This window comes from Gallus gallus, chromosome 1, assembly GCF_016699485.2.
Source record: "Gallus gallus isolate bGalGal1 chromosome 1, bGalGal1.mat.broiler.GRCg7b, whole genome shotgun sequence".
NCBI classification, from domain to species: Eukaryota; Metazoa; Chordata; class Aves; order Galliformes; family Phasianidae; genus Gallus; species Gallus gallus.
Genome location: NC_052532.1, coordinates 136,618,725 through 136,646,609, shown reverse-complemented (window position 1 = coordinate 136,646,609; position 27,885 = coordinate 136,618,725). Strand labels below are relative to the sequence as shown.

The window sequence follows — 27,885 nt, the reverse complement described above, 5'->3', positions numbered from 1 at the left end:
AGTAAAGCATACAGTGTGCTGCCACCATCCCAGCAGCCACTGCAGAGCTACGGGATGCGCCTTGCTGCTGCTGCTGAAAGAAGTAGTCCGCGGACACAGCTAATTCAGGGACAGCTGTGCCTGGAAAGAACTGCATAGATGGTTTTTGCCTGAGACTCTTTGATAAGTTACATTTACATTCGCTTAAAGCTTGGAGAAAACCAGCAACTGTAAATTATTATTGTAAAAAATAATAAATTTATGTTTTATTTTGCTGTAATAGTTTCCTGTAGATTGACTTTCCTGCTTGTGTATGGCCTACCAGACAACAGACAGTGAATGTTCACCATCCAGAGTATTCTCTGCCGTGTAAAGCTATTCATAAAATAAGACTGTTTATTAACACGCAGGAGCTATGGTTTAAACAAAACAAAAGTTTCCTGGAAGGAGGATGGCCAAAGTTTAAAGTGCAGAGAGTTATAATCCTAAGAAAGCCACTTTTGGTTCAGGCTACTGGCTCTAACCTTCACAAGAACAAACCAGGCTGATCCTATGCTTGACGCCAGTGGAGACCTGATAATTTAAATAATTTAGATATTCAGCTTAAGGTGATGTAGAGCTCAGTTCAGCCTTCGCATGGAAGATACGACTAGTCCCTCCCTGAGGTCATTCAGATAAAATAAGTTAATTTTGTGGAGAGAAGGAGCACTGAAGACACCAGACTCGGCCGCAGGCAATTTGCTTTCCACTTCTCAGAGCCAGCAGCTGACAAAGACGGCAGGACAACCTGCAGAGATTTTTCTTAGCTCCTAGGCTACCCTCATCCCGCTTTACCCACAGTGACCCCCCTGCAAGCTGTGGGGATCTCCGCTTGGAAAGCCTCATGGAGCACTCTGCCATCCCAATTACATCCTGCTGACAGTTTGCCGGAGGGGCCAGTGGAGCGTTAATCACTCCCAGTAGCACCCAGCTACAACACCATGCACTCACAGCCCTGGGGCCACCTGTTCCCCTCCTAAATTTGGACAGTATCCATCCCTGAATGTGTAACCTAGGCTATATAGGGATTTTTCTTTTGATATTTCTTGATTATTTTATATTCCTTGAGCACCGTTAACAGTAATTGAATAATCCAACAATTCTCAGCAGCCACGTATAGTTCAGTCTCTTTCTAATTTGAGCATCACATAAATGAATTGGGGTGAGCCCAAAAGGAAAAAGGCGTTTCAGGCAGTAATGAAATCTAAAATGCTTGCCTGCATCAATTTATTAATGTCACCACAGAGCAAAAAAGCAATACAGCATCCAAACGAAACACGCTGCATCTGCATCTTGCCCACTGCTGACCGCTCACACGCATGCGTGCTCTGTGTTAATGAACGGCTGCAAGGCTCTTGTACAGGTTCCTCCTTACCGAGCTTTCTCAATTATTTCATGTATAACCCAGACAGAGATGCTCTGATAAAACCTCAGCAGAAACAGAGCGCGAGCAGCGTGCCAAGAACCACACAGACTTGGCCCGTGGACAAAACACAAATCCACAGCCGTGGAAAGGAAAACAGAAACGAGGACAGAAAACCAACTTCTCTTTCATTCTGGGGTATGGAAAATAGCAGCATGCTTTTCAGCAGCCGCTCGCCTACATGAAATATTTAAAACTGGCTCTCTGCAGCACAGGCAGTTGTGTTCCAGAATCAGGGCCACATCCGAGGTCACCGGGCTCCTTGAGCGGCGCTTGAGTGCAATAAGGAATTACAAGAATCTCCCAAAGTTGCACCAGTGTAACTGTTAATCTTTGGGAAGCAAAACCTTTCCGAGGAGAAATCCCCAGAGACTGCCACAGACTTAGCCTACACCTGTTTCAGCTCCTATTACAAAAAAGCGGGGAGTTATTTTGACAGTGAGCCAGATTTTTGAGGAAAAAAGAAATGCTTATAAAGTACCTGTCTGCGCAGCAAACTACCACATCTCAGTCTGTGAGGGTTAGCTATCTGATAACCATTCTTGTTTCTAATAGCGCGCTGTGCAGACAGCTGTGCCCTGAGAGCCTAACTGATGGTCCCACCCTGGTTTGCACAGCTCTGAAGGATTTTTATGGCACAGGCAGCCCTTCACTTTTACTGTATAGTGTTTCCAGGAATTCATATACATTTACTTAAGCCTAGATTTACATGAGAGCATTTCATGGTGACAGCACTATGCCTGAGCGGCAGAACGTCTCAGTTTTGACATGACGACGATTTGAGAAATGCTATTTTAACCATGAGAGAAAAGTTGGAAGACAGGCAGAAAGAATGAGATCATGAGTCCTCCCCTTGAAAATACTGAATCGCGAGGCTGGAATAAGGCTGACTTAAGCAGTAGGTATTTGTATATGTGCATGTATACGTGTGCAGGTATACGTATTTCCCAGCCTTCCCTGAAAGACTGGAATACACTGGGCAAAAACTTCCAAGACTGATAAACACAGCTTTACTTGTTTATTCTCAGTGTTCTTCCAGCCTGCACAGATAAAATAAGATGAAATGAATTTTCCATTCTGTGCCGAGAGAAGCGCTGCATTTGAATCAAGAACTGAATCAACTCACTTTGCTTTTTGCTTTTTTCTATCATTTAGTTTGCATCAACATAAAACGTTTTGAAAACGCGGAGGCAATTCATCAGATTGCCCTGTTTTACCTTCAGTTGCAGTTTCTGGTATACAAAAGAGTGGGCCAAAAGGTTTTACTCAGTTTTATGTGTAAGTTGCCGGACCACCGCTGCAAACTAAGAGATTTTATCACATTTAAAACATCACCCATAGCAGAAAGACAAGCTGACTGCCTTCTTGGGGTTCACCTCTCTTTTCTCCTGCCCTGCTTGGTTTCGCCAACCCTCAGCTGTCTGGCAGGTTACTGCTGTGGCTTCCCAGCCTCAGGCACTCTCATTCCATCTATTCTCAGATGCAATCTCACTTCTTCTACATCCTAATTGAAGGTACAGAATCCATCACACAACGGGACTGAAAATTAATTACGCCATACCTAACTGCATACAAGGTTGATATACCTTGTGTCACAGTGACCCGAAAGGCATTTGCTGCATAATTCAGGTTCATTAAAGTATACAACCAACCAGTGAATGAATAGCTAAAAAGCTGACAGCTTTTAAATTCCATAGCACTAATGAAATAAATTCCCAAATCATTATCCCTGTAGCATCTGACAGTGCCTACTGCAAACCACAAGCTGCAAACCTCATGCAAGGAACCCCCTGAAAATTTGACTTTTTATTGTCCAGCATAATAACTGAAAAAGGAAAAGTAGTACCGTCATATTAGGACATAGCACCAATCACACTAGCTATTCAGGTAATTAGTGCTAACTTTCTACTAGATCCCCTTCTGTTCCCACAGTGGAATTACAGAGGTGGCAGGCCGGCTGCTAAGTCTCTAAAGTCCTTGGGGAAGGGTCTGCTTGGGGGGGCAGAAATCACTTGAGAAAGACAGGGAGAACACTGAGACAACCCATTTTTGGTCCACTCTTTTGTATACCAAAACATTCCCTGGATCCCCTGATCACCGTTTCACAGAATCACAGAATGGCTTGGGTTGGAAGGGACCTCAAGGATCATGAAGTTCCAACCCCCCCGCCACAGGCAGGGCCATCAACCTCCCCATTTAATACTAGAGCAGACTGCCCAGGGCCCCATCCAGCCTGGCCTTGAACACCTCCAGGGATGGGGCATCCACAACCTCTCTGGGCAGCTATGCCAGCACCTCACCACTCTTGGTAAAGAACTTCCCCCTGACATCCAACCTAAATCTTCCCTCCCTCAGCTTAAAACCATTTCCCCTTGTCCTGCTATTATCTACCCTTGTAGATTGACTCCCCTCCTGTTTGTAGGCTCAAACATCTTTTTATTACCTCCTGGTGACCAGAATGCTATTTTCACTGATGCTTGACACAGCACATGTACTCACTGGGCAGGACCACACCGCTGTTGTGCCTCTCATGCCAAAAGACAAGGACAGGTCTGGCTCTACGAGATACAGTACAGAAGAAAGATTTTGCAGCTTAAATGCAAAATCACAACAGTTTCTTACCATCACAGCTTCTGCAGTCTTCATTCTCATTTCTCCTATTTTCCTTCACTTTTTTTTTCCCCTTCATATTATCTCCCTTACCTTTTTCAGTCCCCACCCCACTTTTCTATATTCTGACCACAATCCTTATTCTTCTAACGTCCTGTGTAGTTTTGTTTTTTTTTTTACCATTACCAGTGTACATGGGATAGCCCCATTTACCACACTCTTTGGTATGAGGATTTGTGATTTACTTTCAGATTTCCTCTGTGTCTTACACCAAAATGTGCCCAATATCAAACCATGCTGTCATTTCTGTCATCTCTCTTACAGCCTAAATGTTGCCATGTCTATTCACCTTTTCAAGTGTTTCAGTAGGTTTCCCACACATGTGACAACAGTTGTGTCCATCCCACACAAATCTCATTTTATGTGAGATTTTGTAATACACGATGTCAAATGTCCAGCCACTTAACCAGATGAAGACCTCTTATTTGTAAAGGGCCGATCAGCAATATAAATGTACAAAGGCAAAATGGCCCATCACCAGCAACAGCTGCTGAGGAAATACAGGACTTTCTTGACTTAAAATATCCAAAGGATTTCTTTCAGGTGGATATCAGCTTCTGAAAAAGCTTTGCATCACATTTTATTGCTCTGTGTTAACCCGAACACAGTGAACACAATGAGGGATTTTTAAAACATAATTTCTGCGGATGCCTTAAATTAAAAAAAATCCCATTCCTCCTGGCCACACTTATATGTCACTCTCCACAGCTCTCTGTTCCCACCAAAACAGCCTCAGGCCCATAGCATGCCTTAAGCAAACAGCGCAGTGAGGTCACCCGGAGGAGCTGTGCCAGCCTCAACCCAGGACAGCCCTGGGGGAACCGCTGAGGCTGGCAGCCCCAACCGTGCTCCTCGCAGATCCCCTTGAGTCCCTGCCAGCACCTTTGCCTTCTGTGAAAGCAAAAATTATCACAGCTAAATTAGTGAGTCCTGTGTGCCAGGTGGTTCTCAAAAGGCGCTGCGTGGGCTGCTGGCTGCAATGTGCTGGCTTTCCTCTTTATTTCCAGATACTGAGATGAGAAGAGGAAAAAAAATAAAAACTTCTGTGAGTACTTTCCTGAGTGAGGCATCCCTCAAAGGCAGCCCCACTATTTACAACTGTTTACGAGGGTGGATAGTGATAGGACAAGGGGGAATGGTCTTAAACTGAGACAAGGGAGGTTTAGGTTGAATATTAGGAGGAAGTTTTTCACACAGAGGGTGGTGACACACTGGAACAGGTTGCCCAAGGAGGCTGTGGATGCCCCATCCCTGGAGGCATTCAAGGCCAGGCTGGATGTGGCTCTGGGCAGCCTGGTCTGGTGGTTGGCGACCCTGCACATAGCAGGGGGGTTGAAACTCAATGATCATTGTGGTCCTTTTCCATCCAGGCTATTCTATGATTCTATCAACGTGAAACTAGAAGAACTAACACCTGATGTGGCCGCTTCATACCCTTAACTACGTCCTGCGCTCACACATTGACTACCAGTATCAAGGTTCAGTCTTGTGAGACTGTAGGAGAATCCAGTAACCACAGTATAATTTTGGGCTGCCTAGAATAATCATGGCACAAATTTATGGTGAAATTTCTCCTGATGCGGCTTGTATCCATTGTCCCTTAATGCTCCATGTAGCTCCCTGTGAAGAGAAAGCCTCCATCTCTTTGCAGCCACCCTTTAAGTACTGGAACACTGTGATGAAGTCTCCCCCGAGACACCTCCAGGTGGAAATGATCTTATTCCTTCAGTTTTTCCTCATAGGGCAGGTCTTCTGATTTTCTTTTCAGTTACTCCAGTTCTTTGAGTATTATTTATTATCCTTCCATCAACACTCAACTCACTGTTTCAAGGTGCATATATATAAATAAATATGCTTATCCCGAGATAACTTTAAGTGTAATCTAGGGGTCGCAAACTTAAAACCACTGCAAGGTGCCATTAATTTCTATGCAGCAATTGAGCTTTTACTGAGCAGTTTATTGAGCTGCTAAGTAACCACAGGACTTGGCTGAACAAGAAAAGGGTTGAAGACAAAGACAGACAGGCAAGGGTAAGGAAGTTCTCCATGCATGAAGACACAGAACTTGGACTGGGCAAGATATAAAATAGAGATGGGCAAAGCATTGGTAATACCACATACTGTAAGTAGAAACTGATTACCTAATGACTTTGCAGGAACTTCTTGCACAAGAACTAGGGTGCGTGCAGTACATAACAGTTAACAGGTCTGAAATAAATAAAAGGATTATATTCTTAAGTAAAGCACAATTGTAATTCTGAATTGTGCGGTAGGATGTGGTCCTGGCTAAAACTATAAATGGGTTCAAAAAGAGATTATAAAATGTTTCTCAGAGATAAATTCTTTACTAACCACCAAAGGCAGTGATCTCCATGCAACATTGAGCCAGGGAAACTCTCATACTGCTGGGAAGGGTTGCTTTCCAGTGGTCCCTCATTGTCTCCTGTTCCCTGAGCACCTGCACAGTTCAGCATTGGAAACAAGCTACTCAGTGAAATGTGGTTTTGTACTACACTCAAAATCTGGACAACATTCAAGAAAATGACACCAGGAGAAAAACAACACTGGTGCTTGGTATATACATCTATAAGACATTTGCATTATAAATGCAGCATGTTTGCCACATCTAAAATACTCTTACTTCCCTTGAGTAATTCAGAATTGCCTTTGAGAAACATGGCAGGCAAACAGGTGGGGGAAGAAAAACCCACACGGACTGAAAACGTGTGCTTCTTGGCAGGGTTTGGTTGGTAGAGCCTTCCTCCCTACCCATCCTGAAGATGCAGAACCTGCCCCTTCCCATCCTGTTCAGGATGTGGCTGGACTTTGCGTTCCTCCTTCTCTAGGCAGATAAACCCATGGGCTTCATGGAAGACACAGCCTCTAGGCTCCCCCAGAGCACCTCCTCCACCCTGCTCCTTCCCACAAACACTGCCACTGCTGACCTGCCATCTCCAGGAGGATAACATTTCCTCTGACAAAAACACAACTAATTTCACTTTCTTTCCTGCAGAACACAATACAGGGGAAGAGCTGTGCCTGCTTCCCGGGGCCTGGGCAGCGCCATGCCCAAAGTATCCCGCTCGAGGGAGGCCTGCAGGGTGCTACCATTATTTTTTGTACAGTGCCAGCCGTGACTGGGAAAACACCGAGCCCATTCCTGTCAGGGTGCACGTAGGTGTCGGAGCCAAATCCACAAGTTAATTAAAAACTGTATTTTCTATGGGAAAACAACACGGGCAGCATAATAGAGCTATAATTATATACAGGTTTCCACTGGCAACTTGTTAATTGAATCTTACTCTGTTTCTTGAAGGTGAGCGGGGCTGCTGTCACGCCCTCTTTCATTCCTGCTGGTATAATTTCTCCAGCGATATTCGCACTGAGATGTCAATACATTCATGTGCCTGCTCTTAAAAGGGTCTCGGCATAATGTTCCGTGACATGCGCATCCTGAAAAGAAGCTGCTATGCTGCATGGCAAATCACTACATGTGTAATTACCTGCGTCGTTTCATATAGATTTTCAAAAATGAAATTGGATAAGTCTCTTCTATCTCCAGCCCTGCACTGTTGTCATAGCAACCGGACACTTTTTCTCCCCCCTACTTTTTCCCAGGGGACAAAGAAAACCACTGTAGGCTCCGCAAATCGGCACAGATTAAGCACAAACAGTTTGCCAAATGCGTTCATTCACTGACGTCTCTTACTTTGGTAATTGCATGTGTTGTGCTCTCCCAAAGTGTGCTGCTGCAAACACAGCCGCCGGCTTCCCGCCTCACAGCATCCCTGCAAAGCGATCCCAACCTCCTCTCCTTTGCCCCTGCCTCCCTCTGCAATGCAAATGCATTTGAGCCCATTACATGTTTTGTTGTTGTTGTTGTTCTCCACAGCCATTATTTTCCATTTTAAATATCTCATGTTCCCTCACACATGGATAAACAGAGGTGAGCTCAATCTGACTCCACCTGTACTGCTGATTCCTAAATAGTTCTGGTGACCAACAGGTGGAACAGCATGCCTGTGTCCTGTCAGCACTCCCCTGATGTGTGGCTTGCTAGAGAGAAGAGAGATGAGATTCAGGTTTTGCGACCACGCATACATTTGTATGGGAAAGTTAGGACAGAATCACAGAGTATCCTGAGTTGGAAGGGACCCATAAGGATCAATGAACAAGTCCAACTCCCTGCTCCACACGGGACCACCCAGAATTCAAACCCTATGTTTGAGAGCAGTGCCCAAATGCCCTTTGAACTCCAGCAGGTCGGAGCTGTGCCCACAGCCCTGGGCAGCCCGTTCCATGCCCACCGCCCTCTGGTGCAGCCCCTTTCCCTAACCCCCAGCTGCCCCTCCCCTGACAGCTCCATGCCGTTCCCTCGGGCCCTGTCGCTGTCACACAGAGCAGAGCTCAGCGCTGCCCCTCCGCTCCCTGTGAGGAGCTGCAGCCGCCATGAGGCCTCCCCTCAGCTCCTCTGCTCTGTGCTGAGCACACCAAGGGGCCTCAGCCGCTCCTCACACACCTTGCCCTACAGACTCTTCCCTGTCTCCGTAGCCTCTTACTAGCTTTTTACATTTGTAATCTTTTCATTCCGGTGAATTTCCAACTGCATTTGAGCACTACAACCACCCAAGCCCTCCATCCACACGAGGTCCTGGCACCCTGCGCAACACAACCAGCCGCCCACGGCGGTGCCCTCTTCCAGATGAACAAGGCTGCTTGCTGCCTTCAGCACAAATGAAGACAAAGTGCTGAAAGGATGATGATGACCTCTCATGCCAGCTGTCAGGAGGCGATGTGGAACGTGAAATCGAGCATAAAGACTTACTGGCGCTGGGTGCCAGCCCTGTCCACTTGCCACTAGACATTGTTCTCACAGATGTACCGGGCTCTGTCCCATCCCAGGTCATAATGAGCTGCAGATGTGAGACACATTACATATTCCGAGCCTGCAGCGATGAAACGCTGCACATAGATGCTTCTGCCACATTTTTACTTGCTAATTTTTAATAATTACAATTTAACATCATTGTGCATTTCATGTACTGCGAAGGCCAACTCAGCAATCATTCTAAAGGGCTCTGATTGCTTAACAAATCTTGCAAATAGCTTTCCAACATTCTGTATAAAACAGATATATTCTGAAACTTCAGTGTCACTTTGATAGTTCTTGACGGTGAAGTAATAAATAATTAGGAGGCACCAAACTTGGGAGATACAGAGCTAATGTTTCAATTATAAGCATCTCCACACTGCTTTTAAAGAACTTCAAAATCTGTGTGGAAAAAAAAAGCTGGCGCAATACAGAATATATTTACACACATCAAAGAAAAAGTCACAGGGAAGAGCTTAATTAAACTGAAATCCTGGCTGATAATTCAATCAGACTTTTCAGAAGGGAAAAACACCTTATATAACTCCCAGAAAATACGACAAATGTTGGAAAGCCCAGAATTCCCCAAATGATGCTAAAATCAAATCCCTTCAAAGTTGCAGAATTCACTCTATCAAAAAACCTTAACGCTTTCCCTGTAACCCTTTCATGTAACAATGTAGCTCCAGTTTTCTGGTTGATTTTGGCACAGATTTAAGCTACTCAGTCTCCTGTGGTTCCTACTGCGGTTAAGAGTAAAAGGAACACTGTATTAGAAACAACCTGAAGCTACCAGCAGAGCTGCAGCTCCTCTATACCATGCTCCAGAGCTGCTTTCCAGCACAATTTATTTAACATTAGCCAGGAATATATACAGTCTTAAATGTTCCTCATTTCAGGGAGGAGATGCAATAATATAAAGCTTTGCAGATGCTTAAAACACAAAGAGCAAGACTTTTGCAAGTTACGCCTGGATATCGTTGCCTCTCAGCATTCATGAAGGCATATATATTTTCAAAATATATATTTTCAAAAGCACGTGTTGAAATGCTGCAGATGAGCACATTTTGTTCAGAACCAAGAAGTTCCATTAAATGAAACAGAATTCTACCTCATTCTACTTCAAGGGACTTGCAATTTGATATGATCTGTTTTCAGCTGCTTACTGGTTGAAATCACAAGCCTGAGGAAGGGTCGGGTGTTTAAAAGATACACACATCATACTCAGAAAGGAAACGTGTACGCATATATTCTGGGTGCATTTTTCACGTCTTTCTGTCTTCGAGGCTTACGCTTCAAGTGAATGCACGCTCTCCAGGCTTATGGAGAGAACTTGTGCCTCCTAGGAGTATCTAGAGGCAAGAGCTTTGGATTTTGTATGTTAATATCTACTTTGCATCTGCAAGAAAAAAAAATCACACTTTTTTTCTGAAAAACAGAATCTTCCCAACTTAGTACTAAGTATCTCTTAACATTCTACGTGATTCACCCACTTGTTCCAGAAAAAAATAATTCTGCATCGTGAAAAGTTACGGTGTGTGAAGCATCGTGTTAATAAGTTCATTTTGTTGCATTTAAGCAGAGAGGAGGTTAGAGACTGAGAAATCAGGTTCAATGCAGAAAACGAGTTCCGACTTCAGATTTGGAAGGGCGAGCACTGCTTGGTAACACAGATCATCACCGAGTATTTCCAGGAATAAGTACAAGACAAAGCTGGTGGTGGTGGTCGGTGTTAACAGTTTAAAATCTAGGTCAGAGGAAGAAGCTAAACAAACACGACACATCCTTTTTCATTAGCTTCACAACTGATTGTGTGAAAGTCTCATCTCCTTCCACACTTGTGCACAGGTGACGCTAACTGCATCACAGCAGAGCCAAGGCAGGCAGGAGAGGGAATGACAGGAATGTTAAACAAAGGGAGCTCAAGGGACACATTCAACGAAGCATGAGATATCACATCAGGGTAATAACACACCTGACTATACTAAAGAGAGCTCACTTCTGGAAGAATTCATTCATAACGGATCCTGCAAAAAATTTACTTTTCTCAATAAACATAAAGACCAAGAAGTAAATGGGCATCCCCAGAGGAACTGTGCTCAAGTTAAAGCCTAATAACACAGAAAGCGGCTACTGCATTTCTTCACAGACATGCAAGTGGTTCTTACGCCCCAAATTTTTATGACACTCTATTTGCAAGCCTCATTCTGCTGCTCAGCCACCTGGTTTTTCATTTACAGATGGTCTTGAGATCACAGTTTGTTATTTTATTCAAACATAATTAACAAACACATTTCATCCTTACATCAACAAAGATCTGACTCTCCATGAACACAACTAAAATGGAAAACTTTCAGTAGACAAACTGCTTTCTGTCATCCCCTTAGGGATGTCTTCAATACCTCCCTCTAACCGTGCTGTCTTCAGAATAAGTCCTTTCCAATTGCACCGGGGACACAAAAAGCGATAGCAACTTAAAGTCACTATAATTTTTCTCATCTTTAAATAGAAAAGCAAATTAACTGATGAATACATCTGCTATTTCCTTATCTTTTGTGTTCAATTAAGCACTATCATTCCGAGTGACAAACACTGTCTCTTACCATCTGCCCACAACAAATCTGCCTTATGAGCATTTCCCATCATTTATTAATCTCTGTAAATCAGCATGCCTTTTTTTCTAATTCTTAAGGTAGCATTTTTGCTTTACTTCTGGCTTGTTCTCTACCATGACGCTCACAGCATCCTATGTGAAGAGAATAGCACAAAAATAATCTCCTGGATGCTCAGCTTTCCCATTGCACTGCACCCCAGAGCAAACAGGGAAAGTATAAATTTGAGGGCTGAATAAATATGCACACATCGGAAGTTTTATTTCCAGCATCTTGCACCCTATCCATCCTTGAAGACTAAGTCAAGTGGTGTGAGGAAGCAGGAGGGCAGAGAGGTCAGACTTCATGGTGTTTCCCATGCCACCCTGCAGCAATCCACCAGGATGACTCCCATGCGGCACACGGCAGCCTTTAAGCTCAGCCTGACTTTGTTCCGCTTATTGGGAACCCCTCAGCAGCTCAGGGCCAAAATGCCTTTCTTACTTGACCCCTTCTGGTACTCCATTGTCACTGACATTGGAACTTGAACAATGCCCAATCCTGCAAAGCAGCTGTAAAATCCTTTTCCTTTGGAGAGGATGCACTGGTCAGCTCAGCAAGGCAACTTTCAGGCTGTGCAAAAGCCTGCGTGAGCTTCAGGTCCTTTCAATGGAAAACACATAAAAAACAACTATTCTCTTAACAACACTTCCTTACTCACAAAGATTTCGAGGATAAAGACATCTGTATCTCCTCATATTCCTGTGTATTCTTTCATCTGTTACAAGGAGGACCCATTTGCTGCTCATATGGAAATACAGCACACATTTGTGAGCCTGGCGTCATGTTCCCAGCGCAGTCACTCTGTAATATAATGTCATCATGTCTCTGCTCCAGCTATTAAATGGGCAAGTTTATACGTACAACTCTGTGGAAAGAATTAAGGTGGGTAAACCAGCTCTGTAGCCCTGAATGAGAATTCTGTGTCAGAACTCTGAAGAATCATTAACAAATGCAGCAACGTTACTTTTCAGAAGGACGTCTCAGCCTCTGCAGGATTTTTATTCAAATTATGTAAGAAAGCAGTTCTGCATTATTTCAACAGAACACAAATCTCTTTTCATTTTATCTCAGTTATTATTTCAATCAGTACCCGAATAATTAAAAATCTTCAGTATCCAGGATTTGTCTGGTTTTGTTTTCAAATAAGCTTTCCTTATCTGTGAAGAGACTTTCTCATCTATTTTCTCAAGCTGTGTGAGATTTACAATACCTCAGGATTACGGCGAGGTTGGGTAGTTCTTCGTTTTTATTTATCAACCTCTGCTCTCTTTTCCAGCATTCTTAAATACTGTCTTTCTGTAGATGGCAAATTATCAAGTTCTGTTTACCATTCTCCTTTCTGCTTTAATTTATTTGTCCCGTGTCCCCTGTTTTTTCTAATTCCCTTTATAAAAATCTATAGAAGAACACAATATGCTGAGGAGAGATAACTATAAAATGTATTCCAGAGAAGATCTATCTATAATTTAGCAAGTTAGTTTCAAAATCATTCCGTTTAGATCATTTTTTATTTCAATCCTGTACAGCAGTCATCACCAAAATATTATTTACTACTTTCAAGGGAAAACTGTTACCATGGCGTTCCCATTACACCTAACGTAGGGACTGGGGGAAAATCATCAAGCTCCCTAGAAAATTTCAATACTCCCAAGACAGAGGTCTGCAGGCAGCGTTGCTGCAGGACTTCCACTTGCTTGCAGCAGGAGGGCATGAGAACAGTCAGCCAGCAGCAGCAGTTAGTTCTTCCAGCTGGAGAGACTCCTTCCCTCACTGCAGTTCCCATCTGTTTTCCTGAATTATGGCCACATTTGGGCAAAAACCACCAAAATTTCACTGTGGCATGGCATCAGAAAAATAAGCCCCTATCTCGTCTGTTCTCATTTGAATTTTAAGTGCTCCATTTGTCTCCAAAGTTGATCAGATCTGCAGGCCCTATTATTCAAAAATGGAAATTTTTGAGTGAGAACAGCCACGTTTTCTGACTCTGTGCTATGGCCTGGCTGAACCATCCTGAGGAAAATATGGAGAAGCATCTGTGAGAAGAATGACATTAGTGAAAGGCCATGGGTTATAGAAACATGATTCATCGACGCAGCCACAGCCAGAGAGAGAACCTACACCCCTGCACTGCCCTCTGTGACAAGCAGGATTTCTCTGTGAGGGGCAAGGGCTTGGGTGGCTGACAGGCAGCAAGGCTCATTTGTTTCTCAGTCTGCAAAAAGAAGACAGAAACACCACCACAAAAAGCTGGGTGACATCCCGAGTGAAAATCCAGGCTCTGGAGAGAGGAGAGGCTTTCTAAGTTGGGGTTTCTCCTGAAGAGTCCTTCAAGAGTGGGACCCTGATGGGTCTCTTCCAACTCAGGGTATCCTATGACATCTCCCATGGTGGAACAACCTCTGCTGGGGCATGTGGGTCTCAATCCTACACAGAGCTCTGCCCTTGTCTTCTGGACACTCTCAGGACTTGCATCTTCTGCAGAAGCTGAAAGCTTCCTTTGCTTAATGTGACAGTTTAAAGCACAGTCTTTGGTTCAGCCGGTGGTTTATGTTTTCTTCTATTATTCCCGGGGGCCCCAGGCAACACCTCCTCCACGCATTTATTCTGGACGTGCTCACCTCAATAAATCATCAATCACTGTAAACCCACCAAGGACATCCTACCATCAGAAGACCTATGGTGACAACAGGGACAGTGAAGAGCCACAGGCTGTGCCAGCAGTGCAGCAGGCTCTGCCACACGCTTCCCTTCAGGACAACCCAACTGGGCACCAAGGACAGATGTCTTCAGATATGTTTATATATTTAAAGATTAGATGGAAAGCTTTAGTCTATAACATCTTCTGCTCCTTCTCATATTCAATCAAGTGCAAGTTTGCAATGACATTTACAAGAAGAGAAGTTATCGTGCTTTTTTCAGTTTTGAAAATACCAAAAAGAAATGTTTCAACTATCCAAATTTACCACTTTGGTTTTACATTTAGCCAAAATGATTCAGCAAGCACACTGAGATGCCCTAAAGCTGTATTTCTGAAGAAAAACAAGCCAGTAGGAAAGCATTTTTTGCACAGCTCTCGCCTGGATTTGGCTTCCTGCAGCTCTGTCTTTGCTGCAGTCTTAACTTGAATTATCTGCACTTATGCCACCCTCTCCAGCTGAGCTGCCACACTGTGAAACAGCAGCATGCAAGTGTCAGGATTAGTAAATGGTATGATTTTGTTAGCAGAGCAAATGGGCCACAGTGCCAACAACACGGCCAAGGGAAGTTTTTGGATGAAGTATTTATTTGTCAAACAACACAGTTTCAGAAGCATTAGAACAAGTCACAACTTCCACTTGAATTTAGAAAATAATCTGGTAAATATTTGATAAGTATTAAATTGCTAAATGTTTCAGAGACCTCCAAGTGCACTCTTTCCCTACTTTCAATTGCTTTTTAAATAAAATGTTTCTCATCTTTCATTTTGACCCACTTTTCAGGAATGACACTTGGCTCTTGCCAGAGGTCTCAGAAGATCATTTCCCACCAATACTGATGCCATCACCACTCAAACCAGCTGTTTCCATGCATGACCTGAACAAGTCTCAGAGCCAGAGACTGCTTTCTTGTGTTGGCTGCAGGATACATGCACGACCTCCTGACTGCTGGGTGGCATCCGTGGTGTTGCAGCCTTCCCTGGGGTGACAAGGGATTGGTTTTCACCTTCCTTCTCAATTAGAAGAATCCAGTGGCCCCAGCACCTCTGGAGGCAAAAGAAAATATATGTGTATAGCAGATCTCTTCCACTAGCCAGCGGAGCAGAAGACAAATACTCTCTTTTTCCTTATGGCTCTTCCCAGGTTAACCTTCCCTGAAGCCCGCAGCAGCTGTTGCAAATGCTCCTTTCTCCTTCCCTCCCCACACACTCTCTGCTCTGCCCAGACACCAAACATCTCCCTGGGGCACAACAAAGGAAGGGGACAGCTGTGTAGACACAATGCCTGGAAATGTTTCTGTAGCAGGGAGAGATGGCTGAGCTGTTGCCACCGGGCAGGAGAAAAAAGGAGATAGAAGTCCAAAAGATGGCTGATTTGCTGCTGCTGGTCCCCACCACAGTAGAGCTGGGGACAGCAAGCTGTAAATTTCTAAGTCATACTTCAGTGAATCACCACTGCACTACTCCTCTGTATTACATATTCAACATCTACTCCACAACAATGTTAAAAATAACTGATTTACTCTGAGCAGGCAGATGGCTACTAAATCCTTCTCTGTTTTTCTGTGTTCTATAAAAGTGAGGCTTGTATATCCAACGTATATACTGTGTGATATGAAGAGATTAGAAATATTAGAAAACACAGCGGTCAGAAAGCCACTGGGCTTCAATACAGTCTCAGAAGAGAAGTGAAAGTTTGGCACTGAAACTATGCCAGAGCTGCTCCTCAGATCTCGATGGCAAAGTGTTGCCCAGAAGCTGAATGGCCAAGCCAAACTCAAAACTTCTCTGGGGGCTCTTCTGAACAGTAGGAATTGGAGAGGCTAAACCTTCAGGAGACACAGCTGCCTGGATGCTGCATCCCATCCTCCCCAGTTCAGGTCTTCTCTAATAGGACTGCACAAATGGAGGCTCCAAAATGGTGGTAGCGCCTGTTTTCCCCTGTTGTGTCTGTGAGGAAAGATAGCCTCCAAAATAGCCTGGAGCCGCAGGGACAGAGACCTGACTGCACCCCAGGGGATGTTCCCCCAGGCTGGCTGTCCCAAAGCCACACTTATATTTGGGACACTCTGGAAGGAGAACAGCACACGTGTGGCAGCCACTGACTGTAGGGACAGGGTCTGGTAGCAAAGTGTGGCAGGAAGCTACTAAACAGGGTAGGTTCACCCCTTTGTCTATGGACATATTAAGGAGCTTTCCTTGTGTGAAGAACAAGTGATAATAAAAGAATCTTACTTACTATGACACTGTGTCTTCAAGAAGAGCTTTCCAACAACCCTCAGGCATTCACCAGCATTATGAAATCTGGTCTTTCATCGACGAGTTAGAAGCACAGAGCTACCTGAAATCAATGGGAAACTGCTTGTAAAGCACACTGCGTGATACTACCCTCGGTCTCCGCTTTAGCGTTAGCCCCGAGTCCTTTGCAGCATGCAAAACTAAAGGTGAGCTCAGCTGTATCACCCAAAGTGACAATTCGCTGACCTCAGAGCTGTAGCAACTCCAAAGGCACTGTGGCCGGCTGCACTGTGCTTTCCTGTGTCATTGGAAAAGGTCAGCAGGCTCCTGCAAGAGCCACAGGAAGGACTGCTGGTGCAGAACGCCAACTAGAGAGAGGATGACATTATGATTCCTCAGACTCCGGTTTTATCTTACGGTGAGTGATTTGTGTGCGAGGCACAACAGAAGGGAACAGGCATCTCAACATTTCTCAAAAGCTTTTCATTTTCAGAGGACCTACAACAGACATCACAAACTGTTTGTAATATGAGACTAGCAGGTACAAAGATAGCGTCTGGGCCTCGCTAGATAGCTCTGCTAGGCCCTGAAGATGTATTAACGCCACCGGAAAAAGCTGTAAATCAGAAATGTAGGTCTCATAGGGTAACCGAACACTCTTAAAGAGCTGCTGAGTATGGATATTAGTAGTCCTACGCTAATAAAAAATTAAATAACTTTACTCTGAAAATGGAGGTAAAAAAGCAGGGATGTGCCCTTCCCTGGGGACCGAATATTGAAACTCGCTTCCAGAGTTCCAGAAGAACACAAACCTTTTGTTTTGTTTTGCAGCATTAAAAACCACAGCCACCTAAACAGCAAAGGCCCAGATTTCCTCTCCCTGTCAACAACTATTACAATTGAATTATATTGTTTAAAAACAGCAACAGAACGTCTGCATCACACTGAAACTTGAAAGCCAAAAAGTCTGCATCCAACATTTATGAATCAAAGCATGCTGTGGGGAGGTCCTTTACAAAACTTCTACCATGCTACCGTGCAACTGGGCAACGAGTTTGCAGATGGCAATGAGCAGTGGGAGCTCAGCCATGGAGATAAGCTGAGGCATTACCACAGTCTGGCTGTGGCAGAGTCTGTATATGTTACTAAGGATCTTCCTTCTGTACTGATTTGAAGAAAGTGCAATCTTCCATCATTTATTTTTCCAAAGATTTCTAAGGAACTTACAGTGATAGAAATGCAATTACATTCCTGCTACATGCATACATGTATCAGATCTGTACCAATGGTACTATGGGTTTTCCTTGGCATTTCAGAAGCCTAGAAACCTACACCTGCACCCTTTCATCACCTGACTCCTGAGACCCATCTTTTTACCCATTTTTGGCTATGGTGGGAACTTCAGGAACCTGCTGCCCATCCAGTGCTCCCTGAGATCTCTCCTTCTAGCATTAAGAGCATTTTGTTTTTTAAGGTTTAGCAGTGTCAGTACGTATTTCCTTCCCTCCACATGCACGGTACATAAGGAAACACTAGGCTGAAAGCCTTGCAAGCTCAAAAGTGTTCCAGGAAGCATGTATGAACAAGTCAACAGAACCTTCAACTAATGAGGGATGCTGCCTGCTTAAGTACAGAGGAAAACAGGACCTGCAATGTCAGCCTCTGAATTCTGTGCGTTATTTGTGTGGCAGTGGGCATAAAACCCATCTCTCATGATTCACGTATTTCAAAACACACTCTTCTATGCTGGTGAAAGACTGTATCAAACAAGGCTATGCAGTTCAGACTGAATTGCACTTAGCAAAATACAAATCCTGAGAAGCTTCCATAAAGGTTCAGCATAGCTTTATTCAACTGTTATTGCGTATACGTGGAAATTATTTTACATTTTTCCCTTTGGTTATGCAGGTTTCATCAAAAAGATCTCAGATGCTATTTAAATGTGAACATACATAAGGGGTTACATCAGAAAACAGCAATGAAAAATTATCATAATATCATGAAATCGTACAATATTCAGAGTTGGAAAGAACCCATAAGGATCATCAAGTCCAACTCCTGGACCATCTGAAAAACAGACCATATGTCTAGCCCCCTTCATTCCTTATAGGGAGGGGCACATGGGGCCCTGTGGAGCCTCTGATACATGTTTATATGATTTTGCCCCTTTTTATTGCTCCAGGCTCCCATGGCTGGGAAGCTGCTCTAACCTCTGAGGGAGCACAGGGAGGGCCCCTGGAGGTGATGAGCTGCTCCAGGCAGCCATGCTACTCCTGCTGGCACAAATGATACAGAATATGATGGAGTTTCCAATATTTGACCATTCCATGCAAAAAAACAACATGGAGCACAGTCCTTAAATTGGGTAGCTTCATTAGTGTATCAAATGTGAAAGTTATTTCAGAAATACAAAACCTGATTATAAAATAATGATACAATATTTACTGCATCCAACTAAGAAAAAAAAAAAGAAGCAATTTATTGGATAGTCTACAAGATCCCAGTTTATTTTGGTTTATTAATAAATCATGATAATTGTGTTCGGTTGTTTTGCTATTAAAAAGTCTCGATATTATGTTTGTTTCTATTAAAGTAATGATTTATAGAGTACTCATTGCATTAAAGCCGTTACAGAAACATCAATTTATCAGTGAACTCTAATGTACAAATAAACTGGAGACAACATGTTCAGTCCAAATAAGATTTAGCCTATTACTGGCTTTCAAAGTAAGGATACAGAAAATTGAACCTTTGTATATTAAACAATATTGTAAGCAAATGTAGCTTACTGCTTTGTTTGTTAGCTATATTTTAATAAGCAGCCATATCCCCTTTGCAAATCCTTAATTCTGTGTTGAATTTGAAGCAGGAATATAGCAAGATAATACAAGAGAGCTAACTAGTTTTAATTCAGCTGCAGGCAGTATATTTTAATAACCTCAAAGAAGGGGGGTGACCTTATACGAAGTTCATAGAAGAACACTAAGTACGAGCTGCTAATTGTTCCAGCCAAGCTTCCAAAGTTTCTGGGACCAGCCAGAAGTAAGGGAACTACAGTTTTCTCAAAGGTAACACCAGTTCTGGCACCAAGCAGCAGTTTCCAGCATCCCGGTGCAGAGAGGACCAACTGGGAGACAGCCAACAGCCATTTAGAGAGCCACGGTTTGTAGCCATCCTACGAACTATGTTTTGCCAGCTTTCAAAAGCTAGGCCCCACCTCAGAAAAAGGAAATCAACTGCACCCCACAATGAGTGAGCAGAATACGTCCCTGGCTTGGTTTCCACCCGAAGAGCTCCATGTCCCCATGTGTGGCCAACTCAGTTCACACCTCACACTTACAAACAGAGGCTCCCAGCCAACTTTGCCATCACATTTTCAGGTTTTTAATCAACTCCTGTTAAGATGAGAGCTGTTCTCTTCTGCTTTCGTGGTTATTTCTGATAATTACAGTCTACAGCTATGAGTGAAGCTTGAGAGGCTTTCTTATTCCCAATCCTTAGTTCAAGCACTAACACTATTTTAAATCATTAACTTAAGATCAAGTTCTCCAAGCTCACCTCGCCCATGTAAACGGAGCGGGCTGGTGCCAGGCAAAGGGTGGCATCGAGGGGTGACTGCGGCAGGACTGGGGGCACACTCCCTCCCATGTGGCCTGAGTGCAGCATCACTGCATGCGATGAGTTTGTGAGTTTCTGACCAACAAAGTACATCAAGATGTGCCGCTTTGTTTTCAGTGAGTGCTGAAATTAGTTCATGGGAAAGGCGGTGTCATTCACGAGTTCAAAATGCCTAGATGGAAAACGCAAGGAACTTGGTGTAGGTTTCCATGAACTGAGCCAGAATAGGAGCTGCCATTTCGGGGATGTTTGCGATTATACCAGAAAGGAGCTGGGAACGAGAGGAGCTCCAGCCCCAGGGAAGTCCTGCAAACTGCTCACAAAGAAAAGCGGAGCAAGCCACCTTCCTTTGCTGCATCAGCCTCACTGAAGGGCTAACAGATGGGCAGCTACTTTCCTCTTAAATACTTTGTGAGCTGTCAAGTGGCGTTATGCGTTTCAGACGTGGCCAGGAACCAAGCAGCTCAGCAGCACACACTGCACTCTGCAATCAGCAAGAGCACGACGAGGCCATGCAGCTTCTCTGGCTTCCTGGCATTGTGGTAGCAGCAAGACACAATGTGAACTGCAGTGTGTATCTGAATATATTTAATGCAACTCTGAGCAGCCTTTAAAATGTGCCTACCCTCCTGTTTTCTAAATGGATTTAAGGGCAAGCAGCAGTTCCTGTTGACTTCTTAGCTTGCCTTTATTCACATTATTTTGGAAGACACTAGGGATGTATTTGCAGCAAACTATCGTAGCAATTTAGTTTGAGAGCTTTTTGCAAGCCTGATATATACGAACTACTGAAAAAAATGCACCGTAAGTGCACAGATATGATCTCTGGCTAGCTGGAAGCTTTAGTTCTTACTGAAAATACTCCGTTACTTCACACGCTGGTATATGATTAGCATACCAGTAACAGCAACACATCACCAGGCTATTTGGTCACATAAAGGTACGTGTTTAATAAAGCCACAGCTGCAAGTAGCAGTTATCAAGGCCCCTGGCACAAAGTAGTTCTCAGCAAACTGAAGAGAGTCAGAGCTGCAGAACTACGCAAAGGATGTGTCCCTTGGCCACCTCACCTGACAAGTTTTTAATCAATTACAGCAATTAACTATTAGCAATGATTGTTACAATTAATTACAGACAGGCAATATCTATTTCCTCAAAATTATTAATTATTAAACAGTGTATTACTAGCACAAATGTTTATAAAGATTCACTTACCCTCACCGTGATGGAATTTCAAGCAATTTACTCTTTTACTGTTCATTTCTAAAGAGTTTAAATAAGGCACTGGCAAAAAAGGGAACCAATCTCAGACCAAGAGCCTGAAAAGCAATTGAGACATCTGCTGCAGCCTGGGGCTAAGCGTTTGCATCTTGCCCAAGCTCTGCTCCACAACCAAAGAAGGTCCATTCCAAACCCACGCTCCCTCAAGCCAGGCAGAACGCTGATCACCGTAACAGACCGCTGGGAGACGTGATGGCTAAGCAGAATCTGGGCATCTCAGCTACTGAGTTTACTTTTTGAACTAAAATGAAACCAGCGAGCAACCTGGTAGCTCTGCAGTTAGCACATATTAGGAAAGGGGCAGCTGAGAAAGATTTACTTTGCAGACCCAGTGAGTGAGATGTGACTGGAGCACATCTGCCAACTGCCAGTGCCGGGGCTGTTTGCTCAGGACGTTGGGCTTCAGCAGCCCAGTCCAAGCTTCTGCTCACTGTGCTTGCCGGGCATCCAGAAATGCAGCAGATAGTTTAAAGAAAAAGTAGAAATTAATGGGTAAAGCAATAGCCTACCAGGAATACGAGAAGAGGGAGAGCTGGCAGGTGTATGCCTGTTTTGCTCACATCTTTGAACTCGACCAGCGTAGCTGGAACAAACCCAGTGAAGTGAAAGATGTCAAAAAGCAAGAAGAAGGTAACTGGTCAAATTGTATTTATGCGAGTGGAAATTAAATGCCTAGCTGCTGTGTGTGCCTTTGAAAATCTCTGACCTAAATTGAGAGAGAAATGTCCCTTACAGAACACACAGCATGTCAAACACAGATTTTGGATTCATCTATGAAAATAAAACAGATTATGTTACTATCAGAGGGAGTACAGTGAAGTAGCAACCTTCCCATAAACCCAGATGCATACATACATGCATAAATAAATCCCTGACCTGCCAAATTTCCTCAGCTGATATAAACTGTTTTTTAAGATATTTCCATTACATGAGTAAACATCGCTTCCTATATTTTTTGTCTTCTGAGTGGAAGGATTTAAAGAAGACAAATCAAGTTTATTTTCGATTCCCCAAGGAAAAACAAACCCATCTGTCCTCACTCCTTCCCTGCTGCTTTACAATGTTCACTATTAGTTATTTCCAAAACACACCTACATTTATCCTTATCTTCAGGAGGAACATTTATCTCACAAATATTCCTGTCAAACGGCTCTAAAATGCCAGCAGATAAAACCAAAAAAAATAATTTAAAAAAATGATCCCCTCAGAAATGAAATACATAACATAGCGAAGGAATAAAGATGAAATTTAACCTGGCAAGCCCATAGCTGGTCCCTTTACACCCCTCATGCAGGGTGACATGCCTACACGGGAGGAGTGGAAAACAAGTATGGAATCACAGGACCATACAGTGGCTTGGGTTGGAAGGGACCTCAAAGACCATCTACTTCCAACCCCCTTGTGGTGGTAGGGTTGCTACCCACTAGCATAACAGACAACAAATTCCGTGGCCCCTTTTACTAAATAATGCCATGCCTGTTAAGCTAACGGTGCTTTTTAAACCATCAATAAGCAAGGGATCACCCTCAGCTCGTTACCTAGATGCCCATTTCAATGACTAACATTTCAGTTTTGCTACTGAAGACCCAGCCATTCAGGCTCTCAAAGGCTGGTGCTGACAAACAGCCAGCAGCCAAACTCCATTGGAAACTGCTCTCATATGCCTCCCTCCCAGCTCCTTGGTAAGAGAGGACAGGCAGACAAAACCCTGCACTGCACTCTTAGAACAGTATTTCTGCTCTGTACAAAACAACGTCTGTCATGCTACTGCCCCGTGTCTTGGGACTGGAGTCCTTACCCTCATTTCCACCAGCACTGCCGACACTCCTGCAGCACACAGATGTGGAAGGCATTGCTACTTCTCTCAGAAGGCGTGCAGAGCAGCACCAGGGCTGGCAATTGCACTTCTCCAAAGCTGCTCGCTGTCTGACTTCCCTCGGCATCACACAAGCCCCGAAGGCACACGCTCCCACATCAGCAGAGCTGGTGAATCTCTCAAGACAGTTTTGTTTAACACAAGCACTGAGCTGTGCCATTTCATTAACCTCAGTGACAACATCTAAACTTACAGGAGCCGCAGGTTCACACTGCCCTGCACTGACAGCTGGAACACAATTCTGCTTGTGTTCAGGATAATCACAGCTCCCACCAGTCTTTGCAGTGAGACAAGGGCCCTCCTGGGGAGGGTCCCCCTAATAAGGGATCAAGAAATAAAGACTGTGTACCAAAAGATGAGGCTTTTCCAATAGTCTAAAGTAGACCAAGCTGTTTCAGAGAATCACAGAATGGCTTAGGTTGGAAGGGACCTTAAAGACCACTGAATTCTAATCCATTACATGGGCAGGGTTGACCCCACCAGCTCAGGCTGCCTGAGGCCCCATCCAGCCTGGCCTCGAGCAGCTCCAGGGATGGGGCACCACAGCTTCTCTGGGCAGCTGTGTCAACGCCTCACCGCCTTCTATTCCCGTTAGAAGCATAAATTCTAACAGCCAGCCTACAAGAGTGGTGGTGAAGACGAAGTTCATTTTGCCTCTGCATTGTTGTTTTTTCCTTCAATCTATCACAAGAAAAAGCATTTCAATGAACTTTGAACGTATCACAGATGTCATGATAAGCACTCCTTCTGTTACACTGCTGCTCTACTTGGAAAAGATAAATAAGTTCAACTAGCGCTGATTGTACTTTTGCTTTCCATTTGGCTTTATTCTCAAACCACAGTAGTCTTTGTAATACCGACTGGGAACAGAAAGATATATAAATTGTTTACATAATTCTTCCTTTTATTTGCTTTGATTTATTTAAAAACAAAAACATGCGACATCCTTAGCGTTCTCACCAGGAGCAAACACAGACAAACAGCTTGCCTCTGACTTGAACGGAGCCCTATTTAAAGCACACCACAAGGCTAATTTCTTGTACTGGCAGCACCGTGATACTGATAACCACATCGTGCTACTGAGCCCAACTGTGGCTTCCAGAGAAAACAAAACAGCTGAGGAAAAATGCATCCACTTCTGAATAGAAGCATTCACACTGCTCCTTGGGTACACTTAATGAGCATCATGGTACGTGCATCTGCAGATGTACGTGGTGTAGGCATAGCATTATCTCTGTAAGAATGCCCCAGCAAAAGGTTTACTTTACCCTTGAAAAGACAAATGCTATACTTCACCTTGCACTAAGAACGTCTTCTATATTAAAAACACAGAAATTGTATCAGATTTCGTTTTCTTTACTTCATTTTTCCATACTTCCTGCAGCCTGCAAGACCATAGGACAATTCCATCTAGCCCTCAAATGACTTTCCGTAGCCATGTAGCATTACCAGTTTTTCTTTCCCATCCGGTTCTATGAGTAAACTTCTACAATTTAACTCAGACTGTGGTGCACAAAACCCAGCAATGCAAGTTTCCAAGACTGAGATAACACCGTGTCTGTGTTTGCTCCTGCTGACACAGCATCCCCTCAACCATCACACTCTAAATAAGCAACCACTGGAGGGGTCTGAGTGTACTTTTCTAATTATCTTACTCTTTCAAGTTTCAAAAATACAGTTTGAAACCGAGGGCACTCCAATGTACACCAAATTAAACCTTTGCAAAGGTTCAGGTCCACAGCAGCAGCAGGCCAGATGGTAAAAAAAAAAAGAGAGAAAAAAAAAAGAAACAGCCTGCCAGCAGTGGAGAGCTCCTTTCACATATGGTAGCATGGTAGCTACAAATCTCCACTGACAAAATGAAAAAAAAATTCCCCCACCCTTGACCTGGAATTAAAACCATGGCTTCATTAACCCTGATCAGCAAAAAGTCTGGTCAGACACATCTCCCTGCCAATATACCTCCGTGTTTAGAATGCCTATTGAAACCAATGGCATGCTTTTTCATTGTTACAGCTATAAAAATGCACATCAACTTAGGCCCGATAACACCAGTCACGCTTTCCATTTCATGCCAAGAACAGCAAAAGAAGCGTCAATGGCAGATCTCTGCAATAAGTATGGGACTGGATTGTCCATGCAAGACCATAGCCAAACCAAGAGAACACCATGGAAAATCACTGACAGCTGCAAAAGGAAAAATGTATTCTTAGAAGGAGTGGTGAGGTAGTGGAAGAGGCTGCCCAGAGAGATATTACTACCATTCCCACCATTCCTAGAGGTTTTCAAGAAGAGGGTAGGGGTAGCACTGAGGGACGTGGTTAGTGGGCATGGTGGTGATGGGCTGATGGTTGGACTAGATGATCTTTGTGATTTTTTCCATCCTAATGACTCTATGAGTCTATGTAAAATTACCTTCAGGTTACTTCTAATATATTAAAAGGACCTTGGCGCTGACCTGGCTTACAGAAGCTTGTGAAGCTGCTGAAGCATGCTAAAAGATGGAGAATATTGGGCCACAGCAGGAGCCAGCAACATACACATAGACACCTCAAGTTCCTGATCCCATTCAAGTAGCCTGCTGAACATCGAGCTCCCCTGCATGGCTAATGGAAGCACATCAGGCTCCTTATCATTTAGCTACATTACATGCTTCAGCTAGAGGCGGATGACAAGAGGATTTACCTTGAGTTAGATATGCACAAGTCTCCAAGAGGTACCGTTCCCATCACTAAATTGGAAACATCAGGTGCTGTGCCCTGCAAACAGGCTGAACAAGCTTGTGGAATGCACATGAAATGCTGAAGGTAATGTCCCAGCAGTTACCTGTCACTGTGCCAATTACTTTAGTAAATTTAAATACCAGATTTTTGGTAGAAAAAATACTGCTGTGTTTACAGAGTTTTACCACTTTTCACCTCCCTTTCTCCCATCCTTGTTTTTCACAAGTCGTGGTGAACTCCTCACTAACTGCAGTGGTGACAGCTTACAGTAGCAGCAAAATATCACTATTGTTTGCCTTTCTGCCTCTGCTTCAAGCTTCAACAGTTCCCAGATCCAAAGGTAACAGAAATGAAAGGCAGTTTCAGAGTATCAGAGAAAAAGAAGGGGATTAGCTACCAAAAAACAAGGGTAGGATTTGGTACCATTCAGTACAGCTCCATTTCTGGCAACTTTTGTGGAACGGCGTGTCACAACTGCAAGAATAAAACCTCACCTTATAGACCTATGAATTAGCATTTGAAAAGTCCTCTTTCCTATTTTCTGTTTGTCAGCATAATCCTGTTGATGCATCCTTGTAAAGCACCTCATTCCTTAACCCCCTGTGCCTGCAGCGCGTGCTGCGTTCATGCAGTAACAATCCCATTAGCCTTAACCAAAGCATCATCAATTTGCTGCAGAATTCAGGCTGCTGAAGTGTGCTGTGCTCTGCAAACAGATCAGGCAGGCCTTGTCCCTCGAGACTGCAAATGCTGCCTACTGTCAGCTACATATCTCACTTTGCACCTGAATTCATAGCTGCTCCCAGGGAGCCCAGTGCAGCCCTAAGACAGCAGAGGTGGCAGCGGAGGTGACAGTGTGAAGTCCTCACTAAAAAAAAACCTGTGGCAGGAAAGAAGTAACTACATTACATAAGCAAGAAGAAAAAACATACCCATATCTGCCATATTTCTGAAAGGCAAATTTACAAAGAGAAAAATAAAATTAACACTACCACTGAAAAAGCTAATTTAGAGCACTGTGGCCTTTTTACCAGTTTTCCCTATGCTTCACTTCTCAGCAGTCCATTGCACAAGCAGCAAAACCATAGAGAAGCTCTAGGCTGGAAGTTCCACACTTAAAGGAATCTTCACAAAGTCTCCTCGTGAGAAGAAAGTAAAATAACTTCACAGACAGAGGAACTGAGATAAGGGGAAGCCCACTGCCTTGGCACAGCTGGAACGCTGCTCAACTTTACTACCGCACTACATCTGGTCATCATTACTAGTAATACTTCTTTACACTATATCTCACTCACACGGGACCTTGCAGGTAAAACCAGATCTTGGCTTTCAGGTGTTTACGGTGTAAGTTACACCAAAAATTGGCAGTGACAATATACATGCAGATGCAGAAATAACAGGTGAGGAGAGGTAGCAGTACAGCGAGCAGAAGACACACAGTGTGAGGGCTCTGGAGAACCACCACTGGATGCATTTACTCATCCAAACAGAGAAGTTTTAAGCATGTCTCAGGAATGTAGTTGATAGAGCTAAAATACCCCAGATGGTCTTTCCTGAGATAGCCCAAATCAGCTAAACCCAACTTAAGGAAAAACAGTACAGAAAGCAATACAACTTCTAGGTGCTTGCAGTGAGAGCAGGGTAGGTCTCTTCTCACTGGTGACAGGTGACAAGACGATGGGAAATGGCCTCAAGTTGCACCAAGGTAAGTTAGGTTGGACGTTAGGAAACACTTCTTTACAGAAAGGGTGGTTAAACACTGGAATAGGCTCCCCAGGGAGGTGGTTGAGTCACCATCCCTGGATGTGTTTAAGAGCTG

At 43.9% G+C, this 27,885-nt stretch overlaps 1 protein-coding gene across 1 annotated transcript in view; it reads right to left on the bottom strand.

Moving 5' to 3' along the window:
- The window catches only part of SH3RF3 (SH3 domain containing ring finger 3), a 231,622-nt gene that overhangs the window by 180,774 nt on the left and 22,963 nt on the right, over window positions 1-27,885 (bottom strand). The gene's annotated exons all lie outside the window — the stretch shown is intronic.